Source organism: Acomys russatus, chromosome 19 (assembly GCF_903995435.1).
Source record: "Acomys russatus chromosome 19, mAcoRus1.1, whole genome shotgun sequence".
NCBI classification, from domain to species: Eukaryota; Metazoa; Chordata; class Mammalia; order Rodentia; family Muridae; genus Acomys; species Acomys russatus.
The window spans coordinates 54,163,375-54,182,190 of record NC_067155.1 but is presented as its reverse complement, the minus strand read 5'-3'; positions in this window follow the sequence as shown (position 1 = coordinate 54,182,190).

Sequence of the window (18,816 nt, the reverse complement as noted above, 5' to 3'; positions counted from 1 at the left end):
GGCTGCTCGCAGGTTCTGGCGCTCCACCTGGGTGAGTGGCAGAGCCACGGCCCTGTTAAGTTGCAGTTGAGTCCAGAGGCCTGCTGTCGCACCTCCCTGATGAGGGGCTACCCTGAGCTCATTGTTCTAACAAGTATTGCCGAATATCAAAACCTGTGAAAATGTTTTGGGACACTGCCATAGTGTTCTTATTTACCATATACATGTGAATATGCCATGCATGTAAACATACACCCCGCGCGCCCCCCCCCCCAGCAACACATCTGTGTAATGTGTGGAAACACACACCGTGGGGGCGCAGGGACAAGTGCTAATTTGGGAAGAAGGGACTGATTGGGAGGAAGCAGAACCCTGAGTGTGCTTGTGGCGTCAGCCGAGGCGGCGGAGAGAAGCCCTTCTGGCACCTGAGAGCAGCTGGTAGATAAAGGGCAAGCTGATCATGGCCCTACAGGGCCTGAGGAGGGGTTGCTGGAGTGAGGATGAGTGAAGAGCTCAGGCTAGAGTAGGGCGCTTGGCTCCCTGTTCCTCAGGGTTGTATGTCTCAAGCGCCCACATCAGGGTGCAGTGCACAGCAGCCTGTAGCTCAGCTCCTGGAGTCCAACGCCCTCTTCTGGCCTCTGTGGAGCCCTACACACAGATCATGTACCTGCCTAGATATTAAATTTTTAATTGAAGAAGACAGTTGGTTTGATGAAGCAGCCAGCTGGTCTGTGGGGTACTTAGAGTAGGACAGCTGAGTTCAGTTCTGCTTATCAGATACATGGCCTAGGTACACATCCGCCCAGATTAGCTTCCTGCCGAGGCCCAACAGAACAACGAACATTCCCTGGCAGGATTAACTCTAAGGAAGGCTGCCTATTCCTTACTCCACACACAAGCATGCAGGCAGCATCAGCCACAAAGACTCGCGGTCCAAGCCAGTCGGGTTTTGTTAGGGACTCTAAAGACAAACAGAAGTCAGCTCCCAGTAGTTTCCAGAGTCAGACTGCCACCTCTGTACAGAGCTGAACTGGACTTTCTGGGCTGCTGTCCAGTGTGAAGAGCTCACCCACGGGCTTGGCGTTTCCATTGAATTCTAACTTCAGATATAGGTAGGTGTTTTCCATGAAAGAATTTGATTTTTGTCAGCTAAATCAATTACAGATTTGTTATATGTTTGATAAAACCTTCAGTAGCAACAGCCGGGAGATCAGGTAAAGTGGCTGCTGCACAGGCTTGAGCCATCAGCCCGGTCCCCAGAACCCTTGTAAGAAAATGCTGAGTGTAGTGGTGACATGTGCTTTTAGTCCTAACATGAGGGAAGACAGACCCAGCCTGACCTAAATGGTGAGTTTTTAGCCAAGGAAAGGCTATCAAAAAGAGAAAAAAAAAAACTGGGCATGGTGGCACAGATGAATAGCACCTAAGGAAGGCTGCCCAAGGCAGCCCTGGCTCTTTGTGCATGACCACCTGTGCGTGTATACAAACAAAAAAGTTAGGGGATGGGAAAGTTTAGAAAAAAAATTTAATAAAACGCTAACCTAAGCCTGGTGGTGGTAGTGCACGCCTTTAATCCCAGCACTTGGGAAGCAGAGGCAGGTGGATCGTTGAGTTCGAGGCGAGCCTGGTCTACTGAGCGACTTCCAGGACAGCTAGAGCTGTTACACAGAGAAACCTTGTCGCACGGGGGGGGGGCGGGGGGGGGGGGGATTTAATCTAGGCCTGGTGGCCCATGCCTTTAATCTCGGCACTCAAGAGGTAGAGGCAAGTGGATGAACTACAAAACGAGTCCAAGACAGCCAAAGCTACACAGAGAAACCTGTCTCAAAAAACCAAAAAGAATTCAAAGAGGGGCTGGAGAGATTGCTGGGCGTGGTGGTGCACACCTTTAATCCCAGCACTCCGGAGGCAGAGGCAGGTGGATCTTTGTGAGTTCGAGGCCAGCCTGGTCTATAAAGCAAGTCTAGGACAGCCAAGACTACACAGAGAGACCCTGTTTTGAAAACAAAAAACCCCACCCATACACATAAACATTAAAAATAGATTTAAAAAAAAAAAAACCTTAAATCGCATGCTTTTATTAATCTCAACACGAGCAGTTAGGCAGATCTCTGTGAGTTCAAGTTCCAGACTTACCAGAGCTACATGGAGACCCTGTCTCAAGACAAAAAATGAGAGAAACTGGGAAAGGCTTAACTAGAGCAATTAAGTCCACTTGCTGCTCTAGCACTTACAGCAGGTGTCTCTGCAGCTCTACAGAGCTGGTGCATGCGTGTGAACATACAGACCAATATACATGACAGCTCTTTTTTGGGACAGGGTTTCTCTAAATAAATTTACAGCGTTGCCTATCCTGGACTGGCTGGCTTTGTAGACCAGTCTAGGCTTGAACACATAGAGGTCCACTTGGCCCTACCTCCCAAGTGCTCAGCCTGGTCACTATATGCCAGGCCTGCCATGGCTACATAGCGTGACCCTGTCTCAAAGCTAGAATTTTTTTCAAGATAGAAGGTGTGCAGGGTATTTGAAGTGGTTCTGTGGGAGCAGCCATGTGCTTCTGGGAATAGTCTGGAGGGACCAGAATGTCCAGGGGCCAAGGGGGAAGGTAAACAGTCAATGCCCAGGTGGAACTCTGTGAGAAAGTGCTGTCGGGACACCTACCTCAGGAACTACCTAAAGTCAAACTGGAAAATCCTGGGACCCTAACACATGGTAACAGATTTTGGGGGTAACTAAAGCTTCAGGTTCACCTGGTATCAAAAAGAAAAGTGTGTGGGTGTGTGTGAGAGGGAGAGGTGGGTTCATAGACAGCCTGTGGTAGTCAGGACAATCCATGATGGTCTCCTATTTATTGCTGCATACTATGCATCCTTTACGTGAGCCAGACTTAGGTTTCCAGGCTCGCAGAACAAGGCCCTCACCCACTGAGCCAGCAGCCCTGGCTTGAAGACAGTCTACCTTATGTAGCCCTGCCAGCTTGCAGCTCACTATACAGATCAGGTTGGCCGTGGACCTCCTGCCCCTGCGCCCCCTTCCCACCAAGCATTGAGGGCGTGTGACAGTGCTCCTGGGACAGGTACTAATTTTAATACTCAACTTAGGCAAGACGTACCCAAGAAGTACAATTCAAGGTGCCATTTCAAAACACTTCCTCTTTCTCTCTCTCTCAGCTACCCAATTAGCACAGTGGCAGATACTGTGTTCCCCACAAGGACCAGCCCACACATCAGTTGTGCGGGCTTCTGAGTGAAAAAACCAGTCATTATGTTCTTGGACAGCCCGGCAGCTTAGCCTCTCTAGCCAGTGCTGTTACCATGTACCTGTGGTGAGACAGTGGGGGGCCCAGAGGGGCTCCTAGAGGCCTTGGCAGTGAATTTGCTGTCTGCTGAGGTTAGCCATCAGCCCCTTGGGCCTTTGGGGGAGTCAGACTCTGAATCCCAACCCCAAGTCACTCCCTGACAAGTATGGATTTCCTTCCTCCCCCCTCACAGTGTACCACAGAGCTTCCTTCTGGTGCCCGGTGCCAACATCTGAGACTAAGAAAGAGCTGGAGTTGACAGGCAGCCAGTGGACTCCATCCATGCTCCAGTGGGTGAGATTCGTAGCTGTGCAGTGTGAGGATGCAGGCACCACGGTCTGGGGTGGGTGGGTGAGTCTCAGGTGTGCTGGCTGTCTCCCAGGTGTGTGTGTATCTCAGCTGTATCTCAATGTGTGCCCATGTATAAGGGGTATTTTAGTGTTTTATGTGTGCTATGTTTTATCTTTGAAGGATTTATAAAAAGTTTTGGCCGGGCGTGGTGGCGCACGCCTTTAATCCCAGCACTCGGGAGGCAGGGGCAGGCGGATCGCTGTGAGTTCGATGCCAGCCTGGTCCACAAAGTGAGTCCAGGACAGCCAAGGCTACACAGAGAAACCCTGTCTCCAAAAAACAAAACAAAACAAAACAAAAAAAAAGTTTTATTATTTGCAAGTATGTGTCTCTGGGGTGGAGCTGTGGGTACGTGAGTGCAGCTGCCACAGTGGCGCTGCAGTTACAGATGGCTGTGAGCCACACAGCATGGATGCTGGGAACTGAACTTAGGTCCTCTGGGAGAGCAGTAAGGGCTTTTAACCATTGAGCCATGTCTTTAGTGGCCCCCCTTTAAGATTTATTTTTATTTTGAAATTGTGGCTGTCTCTGGATATGTGCAGGAGTGTACACATGCCCATGAGACCGGAGTGTGGGAAAGATTAAGCTTTCTCACAGGTGGAAGCAGTCTTGGCGGGCTTTACCCTTGGGGCACCCCATGAATACGTTGTGACAGACTGAGTGGAGCCATCCTGGGCCTGGAATTCAGGAAGCAGACCTGGGAACCCCAACTGGGCTATTGTTTTTCTAATTGACCCTCAACGAGAGAAGGAGACCGCCCTTTCCATGTGACTCAGGCAGGTGGGAAGGAGAGAACAACAGGTTCAGCCCAGGCTTGAGCGCGTGTGGAGCAGCGAACAGGCCGGACCAGCAAACGGGCCAGAGAAACACCTAAGGACCCATCCCGTGGAACGGATACCGGAAGGTTCACTCTTTTGTCCCTTTAACCTTTTTTCCTTCTTGTGTAAGCTAGTTGGGTTGTATAATAAAGTTTAATTACTAAGAAACAGAGCCAACACCGGAGGAAGACACTGCATGCCCTGGACCTGGTGTTAGAGATTGCTGCCCCATGTGGGGGCTGGACATAGATTGTGGGTTCTCTGTAAAAGCAAGATATACTAGTAACCAGTCACCTCTCCAGCCCCTTGAAGGATCGTTTAAATTTATTTTTTTACTTTTTTGGTTTTCGAGACAGGGCTTATCTGTGGAGCCCTGGTTGTCCTAGACCTCATTTTGTAGACCAAGCTGTCCTCGAACTGACAGTGATCCACCTGCCTCTGCCCTCCCGAGTGCTGGGATTAAAGGCGTGCGCTATAACGCCCAGCCCAAGAGGTTTTCTTTTCTTCCTCCTCCCCACCCCTAGAGGTCTTCTTTTTCTATTTCTCTTTCTTTTTCTTTCTATCTTCCCGAGACAGGGTCTCTCTGTGTTAGCCTTGGCTGTCCTGGACATGCTTTGTAGACCAGGCTTGCCTTGAACTCACAGTGATCCACCTCCCTCTGCCTCCCAAATGCTGGTATTAAAGGCGTGCACCACCATGCCCAGCTCCCTAGAGATTTTTCTTTAACAATTATTTCTTCAAGGATTTTTCCATGTAATTTATGGCTCTTTAAAAGTCGTGTTTAGAGCCGGACGTGGTGGCGCATGCCTTTAATCCCAGCACCCGGGAGGCAGAGGCAGGTGGATCGCTGTGAGTTCGAGGCCAGCCTGGTCTACAAAGTGAGTCCTGGACAGCCAAGACTGTACAGAGAAATCCTGTCTCAAAAAACCAAAAAAAAAAAAAAGAAGTCGTGTTTAGCTGGGTGTGGTGGCATATACCTGTAATCCTAGCACTTGGGAGGCAGAGACAGGTGGATCACTGTCAGTTCCAGGCCAGCCTGGTCTACAAAGGGAGTCCAGGACAGTCAAGGCTTCACAGAGAAACCCCATCTCAAAACAAAATAAAAACAAACAAACAAAAAAACCAAATTAAAAAAGTTGTGAAGCCGGGCATGGTGGCGCCCGCCTTTAATCCCACCACTCAGGAGGCAGAGACAGGCGGATCGCTGTGAGTTCGAGGCCAGCCTGGTCTACAAAGTGAGTCCAGAATGGCCAAGGCTACACAAAGAAACCCTGTCTCGGGGAAAAAAAAAAAAAAAGTTGGGTTTAGGTGGGCTGGAGAGGTGGTTCAGTGGTTAGAGCATTATTGGCTCTTCAGAGGTCCTGAGTTCAGTTCCCAGCAACGACATGAGGCTCACAACCATCTATACTGGGATCTGATGCTGTCTTCTGGCATGCGGGGTACATGCAGCGAGAACACTCATACATAAAATAAATAAATAAAAAATAATAGTGAGCCGGGCGTGGTGGCGCACGCCTTTAATCCCAGCACTCGGGAGGCAGAGGCGGGCGGATCGCTGTGAGTTCGAGGCCAGCCTGGTCTACAAAGTGAGTCCAGGACAGCCAAGGCTAACACAGAGAGACCCTGTCTCGAAAAACCAAAAAAAAAAAAAAAAAAAATAGTGGCTGGGGATGGTGGCCTATGCCTTTAATCCCAGCACTTTGGGAGGCAGAGGCAGGTGGATCACTGTGAGTTCAAGGCCAGCCTGGTCTACAAAGTGAGTCTAGGACAGCCAAGGCTACACAGAGAAATCCCGTCTTGAAAAACCAAAAACAAGCAAACAAACAAACAAAGTCCTGTTTAGGGGCTGGAGAGATGGCAGAGCAGCTGAGAACACTACTCTTCCAGAGAACCGGGGGTCCAGTTCCCAGCGCCCACATGGCAGCTCACAACCATCTGGATCTCTAGTTCCAGGGGATGCAGAGCCCCTTTCTGGTGCACCTGACTTCCATGCTCATACCGGCAGACGGACACATCACTGAAAATTTTTTTTAAAAAAAGTCTACAAAACCTCACCCATCTTTGCATTTGGCCCTTCTGTTTACAAGGAGCGAATAGTGTGCCGCGGGGCTGCATCATCACAGCTTTTGAGATCTTCCTGCTTCACTCTGCTGAGTGCTGCGATTGCAGCATGTACCACCAGGCAGGCTCTGCTTCTGCACTTCCTGCCTCAGTGCCCTCTGGTGGCTGTGGCCCCTCCTGCGCTCCTGCCTGTGCAGCAGTGCCCTTCCTGGTTTTTCAGCCTTTCTAGAGTAGTGAGAACCCACCTCTCTGTGACATTCTTGGCAGTGTCATACCACTGCTGGGCTGGCTGGGATGTGTCCTTGGATTTGGTGTGTGTGTTGGGGGGGGGGGGGGCGGAACGTGATCCTCAGGCCTATAGCGCCCTCAAGGTGAAGGTCTGGAGTTGATGCCGCAGCGTTTTTCTGAGGCTAAGCAAAGGGTCTGGGTTCTCACCCGCCCCTCCTTAAAAGGCCCAGCAGTCTTGTTCCCATTTTCTGTCTTTAGCAGATGTTGTCTACAGCCAGTGACCTCCTTAGAGACGGAATGTGACGGAAGCTCTGGGCACATGCCGCTTCCTCTTACAAGCTGACCAAAGACAGCATGCGAAGAACTGCTCTTAGCTCACCTCCCCTTCGCCTGTGATCAGGATCCCTTTTCAGCTAACAGTATTGTGGGGGTGCTGTTGGGGGCAGGATGCCTTTTCTTTCTTTCTTTTTTATTTATTCTTTTTTTTTTTTTTTTTGTTTTGTTTTTTTTGTTTGTTTGTTTGTTTTAATATTTTTATTTAATTTTAACTTATGTGTGTTGGTGTGAGGGTGTCAGATCTTGGAGTTACAGACAGTTGTGAGCTGCCATGTGGGTGCTGGGAATTGAACCTGGGTCCTTTGGAAGAGCATACAGTGCTCTTAACCACTGAGCCATCTCTCCAGCCCTGGTTTTGGTTTTTTTGAGACAAGGTTTCTCTGTGTAGCCTTGGCTGTCCTGAACTCGCTTTGTAGACCAGGCTGACCTCAAACTCACAGCAATCCCCCTGCCCCTGCCTCCCAGAGCTGGCATTAAAGGCGTGCGCCACCACCGCCCGGCTCCCCTCTCCACTTTTTAATGCTACATTCCTTTTTATTTTTATTTTTCTTTTTTCCTGTTTTGTTTTAGATGGAGTTTCTCTGTCTTGGAACTCACTCTATAGACCAGGCTGACTTCAAACTCACAGCAATCCGTCTGCCTCTGCCTCCTGAGTGCTGGAATTAAAGGCATGCGCCACCATCAAATGCCTTGATGTTACATTTTTTTATGACTCCTTTTATGGGTTGCCCAGAAGTTTTTAAAAAGTTTTATTTAACTTGTGTGTGCGCATACCACAGCATACTTTTGGAGGGCAGAGGACATGTTGCAGAAGTCCTTCTCTCCTGCCACCATATGGGATGACACTAAACTCGTGTCATCAGGCTTGGCAGCAAGCACCTTTACCTACAGAGCCATCTCCCTGGCTCTCTTTTTCGCCATATCCCCAGCTGTTTTCCAGGACTACTGTGATTTGGCCATGCCAAGGGAGATGCCTTCAGCATTTAGCAGTGTCGTAATTTGGGGCTTACAAACACGGCAGCGGCCCAGCCGGGCGTGGTGACACAACACCTTTGATCCAGCACTCTGGGAGGCAAAGGCAGAGGGATCTCTGTGAGTTCAAGGACAGCCAAGGCTGCACAGAGAACCTATCTCAAAAACCAAAACAAAAAACCCAAAGGGGGTGAGGGTGGGGGGCGTGGGCTGGACATGGCTCAGAGGTTAAGAGCACTGTTCTAAAGTCCTGAGCTCAATTCCCAGCAACCACATGGTGGCTCACAACCATCTATAATGAGATCTGGTGCCCTCTTCTGGCCTGCAGATGTACATGCAGGCAGAACACTGTATACATAACAATAAATTTTAAAAAAGAAAACAAAAACCAAACAAACATGGCAGCTTCCCAGTAAATGCCCCATCTTTAGTTACTTCTAGGCTCCTTCTTCTGTCCTGACACCATAGAAGAGTCTGAAGCAGAAGGTGCCAGTCTCCAAGTCTTTGTGTGCTGACCTTCCTCCCAAGGTTCAAGGTTCCTCTTTCCAATTTGTCTTGCAATTGACCTGTGAATCTCTCACTCCAGCTGCGCCTTTTTTTTCAAACATGGCATTGGGGTGGCTCAAGAGATGGTTCAGTGGCTAAGAGCACTGGCTGTTTTCCCAAGGACCCAGGTTTGATCCCAGCACCCACAGGGCAGCTCACAGCTGTCTGTAACTCCAGTTCTAGGGTATCTGGTGCCCTCTTCTGGCCCCCATGGGCATTGCACACAGATAGCACACAGACATGCAGACAAAACATACACATAAAATAAAAATAAGTCTTTAAAAACACGGCCTTTAAAAAAAAAAAAAAAAAAACACGGCCTTTGAGGCCTGGGACTGGGGATGGAACCACTCAGCCTTAGTCTTCATTTTGCTTTTTTTTTTTTTTTTTTTTTTTTGGTTTTTCGAGACAGGGTTTCTCTGTGTAGCCTTGGCCATCCTGGACTCACTTTGGAGACCAGGCTGGCCTCGAACTCACAGCGATCCACTTGCCTCTGCCTCCCGAGTGCTGGGATTAAAGGCATGCGCCACCACGCCCGGGTCTCATTTTGCTTTTTTGAGACAGGGTCACACTAAGCTGCCCAGGCTGGGTTTGAACTTGTGAATCCTCCTGCCTTATCTCCCAATGATCTGGATGACAGGCCTGGCTAGAAACGGGTTCTTCATCTCTCAGCATCTCCGTTGCTTTACGTAGGAGGGCTCTGGCTACCCAGACATGCTGAGGCATCTCAGTGGCTGCCATCTGCCATGCTTTTAGCCTCTGTGTTTGGTTGAGTGTGGAGTCAGACATGCTTTTAGTTAAGCCGGAGATGCTGGAGTCCCACTGGCTGCAGATGCCCTCACATTTGTCCTTTTCTCCAGGTCCTCGCTGCAAGTGGGAAATCTCCTTTACTTGCTGTAGGACGCAAGCTCCCACTCGCAGGCCCTTTGAGGCTCGGCTTGATGTGGAAGACGCTTCACTGGAGGTATTCCCCACTGCTCTGTGGCGATTCTCTTCCTCTGAGATTTTCTTATTTTTTCTTTCTTTTTCTTTTTCTTTTTTTTTCTTTTTTTGTTTTGTTTTGTTTTGTTTTGTTTTTCAAGATAGGATTTCTCTGTGTAGCCTTGGCTGTTCTAGACTCGCTTTGTAGACCAGGCTGGCCTCGAACTCACAGTGATCCGCCTGCCTCTGCCTCCCGAGTGCTGGGATTAAAGGCATGAGATTTTCTTATGCATTTGGATCCCGCTCAAGAAAGTGAAGCTTCTATAGTGAAAAGGCTGTCGAGACTTAGAGAGGGATGGGGATGTGGCTCAGTTGGGAGAGCACTTGCCTAGCATGCACGGGGCCCTGGGTTTGAGTCCCACATAAATTAGGAGGAAGGGATAGGATGGGCCAGTGAGATGGCTCGGCGGGTTACGGTGCTTGTCACTGAGCCTGGTGCCCTGAGTTTGAGCCCCAGGATCTTACATGGAAGAAGAGTACGGACTTTTGAAAGTTATTTTCTCACCTCCACATGTATGTTGTGGCACACACATGTCCACACACACACATACACACAAGTAAGTTAATATTTGGCTTTTTGACACAAGGGTTCCCTTTGTAGCCCTGACTGTCCTATAAATTGCTCTGTAGACCAGGCTGGCCTTGAACTCAAAGATCCACCCGCCTCTGCCTCCGGAGTGCTGGGAATAAAGGTGTGTGCCATCACACCTGGTTGACATTTTCCTGATTAATGACTGATGTGGGTGGTGCCCAGACAGATGGTCTGGAGTGGTGTAAGAAAGCAGTCTGAGCTGGGTGTGGTGGTGCACTCCTCTAATCCTAGCACTCGGGAGGCAGAGGCAGGTGGATCTTTGTGAGTTCGAGGCCAGCCTGATCTACAAAGAGAGGCCAGGTCAGCCAAGACAAGAGAAACCCTGTCTGGGGGGTGGGGCAGGGATGAGGGGGGGGGAAGCAGTCTGAGGGAGTCACAAGGAACAAGCCTGTAAGCAGTGTTCCTCCATCCTTCCTGCTTTCGTTTCTGTCCCCCCTGGACTTCCCTCGCTGACAGTGTCTGACACGGACTTGTAGCCCAGTAGACCCTTTCTTCCCCAAGTCATGATGTTTTATCTCAACAACAGAAAGCAAGCCAGGACACAAGACTGTTCCATGGATAAAGGCGCTTTGCTTGCGCCACAACCTGAGTTTGAGCCCCACGGTCCTCATGGTGGCAAACTGTCCTCTGACCTCCCCGGCCCACCCACCCCCAAATAAATAAATATGGGGGCTGGAGAGATGGCTCAGCAGTTAAGAACACTGACTGCTTGTCGCGAGCACTGAGCACTTCGCACTCAGGATTCCAAGGCACGTGACAAACGGTCGGAGACACCAAATTGAGATTGGAGGGAAGGAATTTATTTAGGTCTACAGAATGTTCTGCAATCCAAGCTAGACAAAAACAACACCACACTAAAGCTATGGTGGCTATAGCTAAACCTAGCCACGTATACCATTCCATACCCTAATTCCACAATATTATCTTAATCCTGACGGGAGTACCGTCAAGCATTACTTATAATGTTCCCACAAAGTAACTAGCATCCATACAATAACATGCATAATCAAGCTAGGGCCAGGATATACGACCTGTCCGTCGAGCCGTGTTGAGGCGCTGATAGGTTCGGAGCCGCGACGTCTCAGAGGTCTGCTTCGCCTTCGGGACCCGTGTCGGGATGATCGGGCAGAGTCTCGATCTCGTTGGATCTCACGTTCTCTTCTCAGACTGGCGTACGGGTTGCCATTTCGGAGATGTGAGATGATTCCTTCAGCTTTTTCGGCTACTTATCATCACTACACACTCAAGTCTGCTAATCTGTTTTATTTACGTCACTGCCAACATCCTATCTACTCTGGGCACCTGCCGGTAGCCCTTACATGTTTATGACACTGCTCTTTTAGAGGACATGGGTTCAGTTCCCAGCACCCATAACTTAAACACGGAGCCATCTCCCCAACCCTTAATTTTTGTAAAAAAAAAAAAAAATAGATGTGACACACATACGTATGGCTAGATTTATGTTATGGGTTCATATGGGAAATCTCTGCCTTTCTCCCAGTTTTGCTGTGAGCCTAAAACTGCTCTACAAACCTAGTTTCCAGCTTGGGTGGGAGAGGTGGCACAACTGGTAAAGTGTTTGTTTTGCAAACATGAGGACCTGAGTTCAAATCCCAGGACCCACCTAAAGGTGGGTTACAGGCCTGTGCCACCATGCCCAGCTTTTAAAATTGTTTTTATGGACTGGAGAGATGGCTCAGGGGATAAGAGCACTGGCTGCTCTTCCAAAGGTCCTGAGTTCAATTTCCAGCAAGCACACGGTGGCTCACAACCATCTATAATGAGACCTGGTGTGCAGGCAGAACACTGTATACATAATAAATAAATCTTTAAAAAAAAATAGTCTTTATTACACATCTTTATTTATGGGATGGGGCACGTGCCCCAGCACACTCAGGGTGTAGCTCGGAGGAGTCAATTCCCTTCCTTTCACCATGTGGGGTCCCAGGACTGAACTCAGGTCCTTCATCTTGACAGCAAGCGACAACAGCTGAGCCATTTTTCTGGCCCCATCTACAATCCTGACTCAAACCCATCACCCTATACTGACTATTAAGTCTCCGTGTCATTTCACGCTGTCTGTATATATGGCTGCTTTAGTCTCAGAACCGCAAGTCCTTAGTAGAACTTGTCAACATGTCCCAATCCAGCCACTCACCACACAGGCCACCCACCAGGCCAGGAAAGAGGTCACCCAAAGAGGCAGAAGGCTTGCATGCAAAGTCCACCCGGAGGGGAAGCTGTCTAGCGGTGGGTGGTACAGACAGGCGGTGCTGGTTCAGACAGCAGGCAGGTGTCGGCGGCGCAGCAGGCAGGCCAGGATGCGCTATCTTTGATCTTAATTGCTTTGTCAGGAGGTGGTCCACGCCCGCCCCGGCAGATCCCCAGAACATTGTTTCCTCAGCCTCTCCTTGGGGCTGATTTCCTTGGCCACGACATTTGACAGGCTGGAGGGGGCCAGCTCCCGGGGGTCTCTCTTGCTGCTGCACATCAATGAAAGAAAACACACTTCCTTTGCTGGCTGTAGAGGACGAGGGTCAGGGAGGTTAGCTGGGGGTCATCAGGAGGTCAGGTCTCCACACTCAGTTTTAGTTGTGCCGGTGCTGGCTATAAGGGGCTTGGGACTAAACGTCGTGGCTGGTACTCAGCTGTGCAGGGCTCAATTCAAGTGCTGCTCTGTGAGTAATGTCCGTGTTCTCGGATTATAGACTAAAGAGTTACACTCTTTAAATCTTTTTTTCTTCTTTCCTTCTTTTTCTTTTCTTTCTTTTAAGCTCTACTTACTATTTCTATTTTATATGTCTGGGTGTTTTGCCTGCACTTATGCCTGTGCACCGTGTGTGCGCCTGGTGGTTAAGGAGGCCAAGAGAGGGCATCGGATCCCTGGAACTAGAGTTACAGAGGTTGTGAGCTGCCTCATGGGTGCTGGGGACAGAACCTGGGTCTTCTGGAAGAGCAGCCAGTGCTCTTACCTGCTGAGCCATCTCTCCAGCCTCAAAATAATGTAATTTTTAAATGATTTTTTAAGATTTATTTATTTATTGCATATGAGTGATTTATCTGCAGAAGAGGGTATCAGATTACATTATAGATGGTTGTGAGCCACCATGTGGTTGCTGGGAATTGAACTCAGGATCTGGAAGAGCAGGAGGCACTCTTAACCACTGATCCATCTCTCCAGCCCAAAATAATGTAGTTTTTTAAAAGCCAAAATTAACAATGTTCCAAAATTAGTGATGAACAAAGCAGGGCCCATTCAGAGGAGTCCAGCTAATGCGCTCTTCCGTGTGTGTGTGTGTGTGTGTGTGTGTGTGTGTGTGTGTGTGTAGTGGCGTGTGCGCACATGCACGTGCATGTACATCCACTGAAGCCAATGCCAATAACCAAACAGACCAACCTGGTTTTTTGCAAACGATCTTCACTATATAGACCACAGGCTGGTCTCTAGCTCAAAGCAATTCACCTGCTTCTACCTCCAGCGTATTGGGATTAAAAGCGTGCATCACCACACCTGCTTCCAATAGATCAGTTTTGCATGAGAGCGATATTCATAAGCTGTCCAGTTGCAAGGAAATGGGAGGCCCAAGTCCTCTGATCTCCTTGCTGAGGACAGGGATTATGGGAACCAGGAGATGCAGGTGATTTGGGTGTGGCTGGAGGTGAGGTCATCAGGTGTTGTCAATAATCTCAGTTGCTCAAAGGAAGAACGTTCAGGAAGAAGCTGGGCGTGGTTTTTAGCGCACACTTTTAATCCCAGTACTCGGGAGGCAAAGGCAGGCGGATCTCTATGAGTTCGAGCCAATATTGTCTACAAAGTGAGTCCAGGACAGCAAAAGCTACACAGAGAAACCATGTCTCGGGGGGAAAAAAAAAAAAAAAAAAAAAAGAATGTTCAAGAAATATTGGCATGGGCTGGAGAGATGGCTCAGTGGTTGGGAGCACCATCTGCTCTTTCAAAGGACCCTGGTTCAATTCCCAGCATCCACATGGCAGCTCACAACTGTCTGTAACTCCAAGATCTGACACCCTCAAACCAATGCACATAAATTAAAATTAAATAAAATATTTTTAAAAATACTGGCATGATCAGAAAGTAGGATTTTATTTATTTCCTGAGGGCAAAAGTTCAGATGTCAAAGACCTGCTCAAGCTCAAGTGCTGGCTAGTTTATGTCAGCTTGACACAAGCTAGAGTCATTGGCAAGAAGGGAACTTCAGTTGAGAAAATGCCTTCATAAGATTGGGTTGTAGGCAGGACCTGTAAGGTGTTTTTTCTTTCTTTCTTTCCTTCCTTCCTTCCTTTCTTCCTCCTCTCTCTCTCTCTCTCTCTCTCTCTCTCTCTCTCTCTCTCTCTGTCTCCATCTCCCTCCCTCTCTTGAGACAGGGTTTCCCTGTGTAGTTCTGGCTGTCCTGAAACTCACTCTGTAGACCAGGCTGGCCTTGAACTCAGAGATCTACCTGCCTCTGCCTCCCAAGGGCTGGGATTAAAAGCGTGCACCACCAGGCCTGGCTTACTTGTGAACAACTTTTAAAGTCACCAAGGGCTGGCGACTAAAACTGAGGGTGGTGATGCCTTTTTTGCTAACTATTTCAGCATTGAGGAAGCAGAGTCAGCTTGGGCTGCAGGAGACCCTGTCTGGAAAACAAATCAACAAAGCGAGTGACCACAAGGGCAGAAAATGGGAACTTAGAGCCAAGCTTCCTCCAGGTCTCATGTCTGTCCTGGAACACGAAGTCATCAACATGTTCTCAACTCCCTTTGCTTGGTTGGTTGTGGGGGCGGACAGTGCTGAGGACAGAATAGATAGAGCCTTGGACCTGCTAAACAAGCACACTGCCCCACTGAGACATGCCTTAGTGCCAGGGAGGCCACTCTTAAGCAATATTTGTCCATCCCAGTGGTCACCCAGGGCTATGATGTGGCATTTGGGTCAGCCAGTTCTTACTGGTCATAGGGGCAGCTTCATGTCTGTGCTCCCATGTGGGTCTCACGGTGAGCATCGTGTGGGGACTTGCCTTGCCACTGGCCCAGTGGCTTCAGGACACTTTCACATAGGAGACTCTGCTGGTCTTAGGAGGACATAGATGCGTTTATGTTAGGCTGAGGCATCTTGAACACTCCTCCTCTCCCTGGTCACTCACCATGCTCAAGCAAGGTCAACTGAGGGTCACCATGCAGGCTCCAGGCAGCTCTGACTTAACGGTCAGAAGGACAGCCTATAAGGCCAAGGCTTCCTGTCCAGCCCTCCAGTTTCCCTGTGTTCCTCTGGATTGCTTCTGTGCTGATGCAGATGTGTCCAGATGTGTCAGTATCTTGCTCACATAGGGCTGTGATTTCAGAGCTCATCTCCAGGTCCTTCTGTGGAAACAAAAATGTGGCCTCCATGACCATTCAGGCTGCAAAGCAGAGCCTTACACACCCACAGGTTTGGAAGCTTTCTATCTTTCTTTCCTTCCTTCTTTCTTCTTTTTTTGTTTGTTTGTTTGTTTTTTGTTTTTTGAGACAGGGTTTCTCTGTATAACAGTTCTGGCTGTCCTGGAACTCCCTCTGTAGTCCAGGCTGGCCTTGAACTCACAGAGATCCATCTGCCTCTGCCTCTGCCTCCCAAGTGCTGAGATTAAAGGCGTGCACCATCACTGCCTGGCGCTTTTTTTCTTTCTTTCTTTCTTTTTTCCTTTCTTTCTCTCTTGTTTTGATGTTGTTCATTTTTGTTTGTTTGTTTGTTTTCAAGACAAGGTTTCCCTGTGTAGCCCTGGAACCAGATCTGTAGACCTAGGCTGGCCTTGAACTCAGAGAGATCCACCTACTTCTGCCTCCCAAGTGCTGGGATTAAAGGCATGTGCCACCACACCTGGCTTTTCACTGAGACTGAAACTGGGGATGCTTGAGAAAGAGCCAACATCCCCGGAGGTAACCTGGGCGGGAGCTTCCTGCAGAAGAGGCCCATGTCCTTTAGCACTTGAGAACCACCTTCCAAGGCCAGCTCGGGTGGATGCCAGACTCACACATTTCCTGTTCCCCGGTGTACCCACACTCAGATGCCCAGGCTGCAGGTTGTGATGCTGTCTTGTACCTGGCTGTTTCCCTGTGCACAGGGCCAGAGGCCAGGATCAGCTCCAGGACCTGTTGGCACAGGTTTGCTTCCAACTGAGCCCAAGCCACATGGCCATTGGCACTGCCCTGCCAGAGTGCTCAGGGTGGAAAGGCAAGCCAGAGGGTGTCTGGATCATCCTGAGGTAGGCAGGGAGTACAGGCCTCTCTCTAGATGGTGTCAACGCAGTGATTGACAAGGACAAAAATCAACCCAAGGAGGATTACAGGAGCCAGAGAGCAGATATGGCAGGACCCTGATCACACCACACCTGAAGCCTGCTTGCAGCAGGGCGGTAAGTAATCAGAGCGCATTCCCTTGGTACACAGGTCAGCTGAAATTGGGCTTCCTGCTTCTGATTCCTTTGTGTCCTATAGCCTCTCACAGAACGGTTAAGAACTGCTGTCAAGGGGGCTGGAGAGATGGCTCAGCAGTTAAGGGCACTGACTGTTTCTCCAGAGGTCCTGAGTTCAATTCCCAGCAATCACATGGTGGCTCACAACCATCTGTAATGTGACCTGGTGCCCTCTTCTGGCCTGCAGGTGTATGTGCAGGCAGAGCACTGTACACATAATAATAAATAAATAAATCTTAAAAAAAAAAAGAAAGAAAGAAAGGATGTGTTGATATCCTCAGCTGTCCTCCAGGAAAGCCTGCCCCAGGCACGTAACCCAGACCCCAGCTGGCAGCCCAGGTTGCGAGAGGTGGTTGTCACTGCAGACCCCCCTTTGCAGCCAGCCGAGGCTGCACGCCCTCCCATCCCCCAACCCTAAACACCTTTGGGCTAAAGTCAGCCTGTAGCTGGCATACATAGGCCATACAGCTCCCACTTTGTAGTTCAGAAATGACATCACTGGCCAGAGCCCAAGGGAATACTGTAAGGGACAGCCAGGCTTATGTCCTTTTTAGGACAAGCCCTAAGGCCTGTAGATGGCTTCTGAGCCCCACACACCACAATGCCTGGAACTGGCACCTTGTCTCTGTACCAGTGTGCCTGATGTCCCCAGGCCCAAGAGTCACTTTGGTCCCCACTTTACTCGGGGAAAAAAAACAGAGCCTGGACTATGAAAGAAAAATAAAAAAGATCTGCTTGCCTAGCACACAGTAGGCACTCAACAGGTGTCATGTGGGTCAACACTACACTGAGTTTGCCATATGTGGACACATGGTTAGAACTTTGCTTCCCTCTGGACCCTTCACACAGCTCTGCTCTGGGCCAGGCCGGGGAAGGCAGGGCTCAAGCCATCTCCCACTTACAGAGAATCAGATGGTGAGTGGGTGGGGTAGGAGTGGGGGTGCCTCTCTGAGGGAGGGGCCAGCTCCATATGGGGTGACGCTTCATAGGGGTTGGCTGCCAGGCTGGGTCCAGCAAAGAGAGGACCCAAGGTAGGCCAATGAGGGTTCTCTCTCTCTCTCTCTCTATTTTTATTTATTTTTTGGTTGTTTTGAGACAGAGTTTCTCTGTGTAGCCCTGGCTGCAGTGAGGGTCTTAAATATTGTGACTCTGGAAAAAGTGCTCCGTCCCTAGCTTGCTGATGAGGACATAGTGTGACATATCACTGCTGAATTATTAAGTGCATCTCCCCACTGTGTCGAGAAGAGGCCTGACAAAGGGAAGGCAAAGAAGCAGAAGAAGGTGGCTGTAGGTGGCCCAGTGGGCTCTGCTTCCTCCTATACCCTGGCACCAGTTCCTTCATACAACTCCTGACCACTCGGGGACCAACACAGCAAGTGGGGAGACAGGATTCCAGGAAGCATGGGGCTCCTGAGGGAGGAGGAGGGCTGGAGGCTTGTGCCTGCTACGGAGATGCCCCTAAAGGAACTAACTGCGGAGTCCTCAACAGCCCAGCAGCGTCATCAGTCCTGTGTCCACCTCAGCAGGAAGGGGGGGACAGCCAGGCCATTTTGTTGCTGTTATTGTAGCCCCACGCTTACTCTATACCTTGAGCAGTTTCACTAAATAGGATCCAGCGTGGAGCCGGGCTTGGTGGCGCACGCCTTTAATCCCAGCACTTGGGAGGCAGAGGCAGGCATGTCGCTGTGAGTTCGAGGCCAGCCTGGTCTACAAAGTGAGTCCAGGATAGTCAAGGCTACACAGAGAAACCCTGTCCCAAAAAACCAAAACAATAATAATAATAATAATAATAATAATAATAATAATAATAATAATAAATTAAATTAATTAATTAAAAAGTCCTGAGTAAAGCCACAGCTAGCACAGGTTCAAGTGTGGCCCAAGGGAGGCAGGTCCTAGCAGAGGAATGAATGAGACCCTCTCAGGCCTCAGGCCCTGGCCCCAGACAGGAGCAGGACACCCACAGAGGCAGAAGGATAGTCTGCCATAGATCATATGGTAGCCCACTGAACCTTGTGGTGTATCCCAGGGAAGCTTGGGCCTCTCCTAAGTGGAAGGAAGGTAGGAGTTACCCTGTGTTGGTGGGGGTCATGGAACCTTCTCCCTCCTGGCCAGGCCATGCTGTTTCCATTAGTGACCAACGTGGGCCCTCTGCCCAGTGTGGCCCTGCCAGGAAGACCCCAGGGAGGCTCAGGACCAAGACCTGTC